This window comes from Spinacia oleracea, chromosome 2 (genome assembly GCF_020520425.1).
Source record: "Spinacia oleracea cultivar Varoflay chromosome 2, BTI_SOV_V1, whole genome shotgun sequence".
In the NCBI taxonomy this organism is placed as follows: domain Eukaryota; kingdom Viridiplantae; phylum Streptophyta; class Magnoliopsida; order Caryophyllales; family Amaranthaceae; genus Spinacia; species Spinacia oleracea.
In genome coordinates this window covers 84023080-84028740 of record NC_079488.1, presented here as the reverse complement: position 1 = coordinate 84028740, position 5661 = coordinate 84023080, and the positions used below count along the sequence as shown (strand labels likewise).

The window sequence follows — 5661 nt, the reverse complement described above, 5'->3', positions numbered from 1 at the left end:
AGGTCCTTATTTTCAAAAAAAACAAAATAAAATTTCAAAAACAGATTCGTCCACTTCTACCGGACGGGGCGTCCACCCTCAGCGGACAGGTTCGCCATCTTCAGCCGGCGGGGTCTACGTCACAAACCGCGTAGGTCCTTATTTTCAAAAGCATCAAAACAGATTCGTCCACTTCTATCGGACGGGGGGTCCACCCTCAGTGGACAGGCTCGCCCACCTTCAGCGGGCGGGGTCTGCGTCACTAACAGCGCAGGTCCTTAGTCGCTGCAGCGATAACTTTTATCGATTTTCCCTTTTTCCGAAAATTAAAGGATCGGTTTTCCCTTTTTCCGAAAATTAAAGGATCGGTTTTCCCTTTTTCTGAAAATTAAAGGATCGGTTTTCCCTTTTTTCCGAAAATTAAAGGATTGGTTTTCCCTTTTTCCAAAAATTAAAGGATTGGTTTTTCGTTTTTCCAAAAAAGAACGATGTGTTGGATTTTCCTTCGTTTTACGTCCTATAAAAACAAGGGGGTTTTCTCGTTTAGCTAGCCCTGAAAATGAGAATCTTTAAAAACGTTTTACCTCGTGATTGGGCTTGGCCAGGCCCAATTACACTTTACAGCTTTAATTTCGAAAACATTTGTAGCTACTCCCAATGACAAAGTGAGGGAGTTTCTACGCATCTTTAGATCCTTCCAATGACAAAGTGAGGAAGTTTCTATACTATCAGTTGACAAATCCCAATGACACGTGAGGGATATGTCGACACTTCAAGTGATGACCTTAAGTCAAATGTTATCACTCGGGGGCTCGTGAGACCCTCGCAAAACAGGTCACATACACCATGGCTTGTGTGACGCACTCCGTCTAATACTTTGACCATCGTCTTACTCCAAGACTCAGTCAAAGTGAGGGCTAATTGTAGACACCTACTTTTGTCCCCGTTCCCGCAAGGGAAAGGTTCGATGATGAAAGCATAAAAACTCCACTTGACAACGCATCTCCTATGAAATAAACGAATCTCGATTCCCCATTTCATTTCACCCAAAACCTGCTATTTATGGAAACCTGCTAAAAATAGTAACTGCCGTAAAAGGTAGCTTCTAAAAGTGGCAAATCATAAAAGATAGAAACCTGTCAGAATTAGGTGTTGCACTCCAACATAAATCCTAAATGAGATAGAAAACTGCGAGAATCCTATTCCTAATAGGATTCGGAAATAAGAGTTACGTATTAATTAAAATCCTAACGAACCTAGAGTTCGTAACGGGCCCAGACGCATTCCGTCATGAAATTGATACGCGCTAAAAGACTCGAATTAATCTCAAACTCTCCGGATTCTAGGAATCCGAATCTGACAAAGAAACGGCCCAAATAGCAATTTCAACGCCCAGCCCTGGGCGCTGAAATTGCCAGGATCCTATTTTCAACGCCCAGAGCTGGGCGCCGAAATCTTTGACGCCCAGGCCTGGGCGCTGAAAGTACCTGGGTACGTGTTTTTTTCCTAACTCTTTGCGGATTAGAACTCTGCAATTCTATCTTTCCACGAACTCTTCCCTATAAATAGGCCCCTAGTTTCGACGTGAAACAACACACAACAACACATAATATATTCTGAGTATTGACTCTAAACCCCTAGCCTAAGCCTCTCGCTGCGAAACTGTTCACGCGTTCTGTCGCAATCGATCCATAAATCGAACAGAACGTATCCTGTCCCATAATTGAGATTCGTTAAATAAAAAGGAGAAATAGCAAAGTCAAAGTGGTTATTTTTCTGAGAACCGTGACGCACCTCTCAAGGGTGCGTCGTAACGTGTCCCTTTTCGATGATTTAACTGCTTTCCTCGCCCTTTTTATGAACTGTTAAACTAAACTAATATGATTGTTCTATCACGCCTAACAAATATAATATTTTTGGGAAATCGGATTATCATGCTAGGTCTCTTAATGTTATTTAAGTCAGATAATCACGATCGAATTAGTATTATATGTTGCATATTGCTAAAATCAACTCAGATTAGTTTAATAGTTAACGCATGTCCCTTCAATTATTTATGCTGAGCTAGTAAGGATATCCTGCCTCTGGAGTTATCGACGAGCGAATTACTCCTCTCGGTAGTTACAGTCCCCCGAACCCTCAATCTCTACCTTGCGGGTGTATATTGAGAGATCCCCACACCAGGGATCACAAGGGAACCTACGGCCGTCGTGGTCAAACATAATTGCACACCCTTTATGTCACGATAACCGGATTTTGTCAGTTTTTCTCATTGTCGTTAAAAACTGAATGGCGACTCCTATATTACTAGTCAATTGGGTGTATACTCACAGGAAATCCAATTACACTTGATTGAATAAAAGAATCGTCACACCCACGAGGGACAAGGTCACGCATTAGCCTCGCGCTTTTCCGACCCCCTCACAGAGAGGTATAAATCTGATGTTTTTGGTCTGTGGCTATTAGATAGGAATTGTTTCTAGTACATAGCGAGAGCCTGCTAGTTATTTTTTCCTAAGGAATTCATAAGATTCGAGTGATGCATGTTTTTTTAGTTATGATTGTTAATTGATTGTTGTTGTCCGTTGTCCAATCCCGGTCTGCATTTGTGGTGAACCGTTGCCCTAATTTTCCTTAATATTGATATTTTCTATTTTGATTATTGCTTTAGTTTAATTTACAAACCAATCCAAACCTCTTGTTACCAATAGTTTAGACTTGTCAGTTAATAGTAAGAAAGAACGATATTTCCTGTGGATTCGATCCTGACTTCCCTTGCTACATAACTAGTGATTTTAGATTTATTTTTTATTAGGTGATACGACTTAAGAGTTAAGCCTGTCATGTTCTTCGCCTCCATCTCTTTCTTTGTTTCTCTGTCCTTCTCACGGATGCCCGTAATCTCCTTCTCCTCGCATCTCCTTTTCTTTTCTCCTCCGCATCTCCTTTTCTTTTCTCCTCGCATCTTCTTCTCTCCCCTCCTTATTCTTTGAGCTTCTATGGCGATGGTGTTAATGATGGTGGCGGTGTGGACGATGGTGGTGCTTGTGGCGCTTCAATTTCAAGGTTATGGTTATGGTTCTGATTTTGGTTTTCTTGGTATGTGATTTTTTAATTTTTTCTCACGTAGTTTTGACTTTTCGGTTCTTTTGGATAATTTTCAAGTTTGGATCTTAGATTTTCTAAATTAATTTCTAATTGAGGTTTAGATCTTAGTTTTTTTTCAAATTTCCGGTGAGCTCGCTAGGAGTGGCCGTCAAGTTTTCTCGGTGATTTTCTGAGCACTTGTTTCTATTACTAACTGATCTTTGTTACTTTTGATCAAGGTGGACTTTTATTTAACTAATAATTCCGCAACCCCCATTGTACATCTCCAATTCTCCATAGATGAAAGAAAAGAGATAGTATATCTTTTGAGAGTTTTGGTCCCATAGAAAATATAATTATATAAGTGTGCTCTAGAGATTTTTAATTTTGGTTTTATATTGGTGTATTATGAATTGTTAATAAGAATCAGTTCTATTAGTTGCATAAAGTTCAAAAAATAGTTCGTCTTGAAGAAGAGGGTACACTGGAGTTGACTGTAGAGTCGGAAACAAGAATCTGTTAAATGCTTATTTGTTCGAGGATGAACATATTATCTGTAGACAAAGTACCTAGTCAAGTAGACGTTATAGGTGTGTTGCCTGTCATGTAAGTAACTCATCAGGCATATATGTGTTATTATTGTAGAAATATTATTGGAGCATGGTGCTCCCATTGGATATTCCATTGTATTGCTTTTTTTTTTTGTTAATACTGGTTAATGGTAGCTTTTTTGGGCAGACTGTCTAAGGCCAAGTTGTATGAATGAGATTAGAACTCATGGATGAAACTGCGAAACTTGATCTAATTAAGAAAGAACTTCGAGAGGAATTTTTGTTTTGTTGTCCAAGACGAATCCATTTCCGGCAATGAATTAGACTTTAATTTGGTTGTTCTTAAGCATTATTTTGGGATAAAAGCATTTACTGGTAATATCTATTTAAATACTGAATTGCAGAGAGCTGATGCCTGATGAGTGATGAGTTGATGACCATGATCCAGGAAGTGGTTATTGAGCATTGTATAGGGAGGCAGAACTAGTAGTGTAAGTAAGGACATTTTACTAAAAGTTGCTATTCTTGCTACTTACTTTTGTTCCGTTCTTCCATGTGCTTAACATGTAAATATGTAACTAGAAGCTGTAGGAACTTTGAAAAAGTACCTACATTTCTTGGCTTTGTCCTAGTATATTTATAATACTGGAAACTATTATGTCCATTTGTGATAATATTGTAATATTGCAGAATACATTGAAGCTAATGACTATCTGCGTGTTTGAATAGAATTAATGTGTTCATAATTTTATACAGGAGGGACTACTGGACTAGGGAATTAAGGATTTATTTGAGAATTCCAGTTATTTTGATGCTTAATTTGAATTAGTTAACTTCTTTCTGTCAATTGAGTTGAGTTTTTGTTCTAATGAGTTTCCTAGTATTTCTTGAATATGTGGTTGAACATTTGAAAGGATTTGGAATTATAAATTTGATGTTTCTCAAATACACTTCAAATTTGTTGTCCCTTAGCAAGACCAAGAATATGCCTAATATCTACATTTCTTGGCTTTATCCTAACATTTTAGTAAGAGTAATAAGCTGAAAACTGAAAAGAGATCTTTCTCATTTGGATGCGTGTGTATGCTTTTTTTTGTGGGGGGGGGGGGGGGGGGGGGGATGTGTAACCTATAAGTAGTCACTTTAAAATACCACTATGATAGTTCCACATATTAGTCTATGGGAACAAACGTTGGCCTTTATGACTCAATTTAACAAAGCATGCAGCTTTTAGTGTGAACTGTTTTTTTTTTTTTTTTTTGCTGAAAATTAGGTCTTAAGTTGGGCTAGGCTATCCTTTCCAAATTGTAAAACAATAGGGTAGTGGTGTATGCCATGTAACCTAATATGACAGAATTATGGCGTAAGGCAACATATAACCCATTAGATAAATACACAATTAGCCTACAAATACTGTTGGAATATAAAAGTGATTTCTTGAATTGCATAATCAGAGAAGTAGAATACAAGGATTTATATAGGATGACACCTCATAACTACCACCTAGGAATAAGGAAACAAACATACTTAGTGGGAATCATGGACTCATTACAACTACAATATCTCAACTAATGAAACGTGCTAATTGACCCAGCAAATAACTAACCCACATTTTTCCTAAATGACACAAGAATATAGGAACTAACAATAATATTTGAAGTACTTAATTAATTAAACACTCCCCCTTGCTTCAAATCTGCAAACTCCAAGTTGCTTCCTGAAATAATTGTGCTTGACCTCAGGAAGTGCTTTAGTCAGAACATCAGCAAGCTGTTCATTTGTGCCACAAAACATCAGCTCTATTTCTCCATTTGCAGTAAGAGTTCGAACATAATGATATCGGATATCAATATGTTTTGTACGACTATGGAGGAGGGATTCTTTGTCATTGCTATTGTAGCTTTATTGTCACAAAATATTGGAGTAACACTTGTTTGCTCATGCTCAATGTCTACCAGCAATCTCCTTAACCACACAGCTTGACATGTCGCGAAAGTTACAGCAACATATTCTGCTTCAGATGATGATAGAGCAACTACATCCT

The 5661-nt window shown here is 38.0% G+C and overlaps 1 long non-coding RNA gene across 1 annotated transcript; it reads left to right on the top strand.

Moving 5' to 3' along the window:
• Positions 1-2806: 2806 nt before the first annotated feature.
• Positions 2807-4368, top strand: LOC130467961 (uncharacterized). Its single transcript, XR_008928131.1, has 2 exons — positions 2807-3078; positions 4022-4368. It is a non-coding gene; the product is annotated as an uncharacterized lncRNA (long non-coding RNA).
• Positions 4369-5661: the final 1293 nt, after the last annotated feature.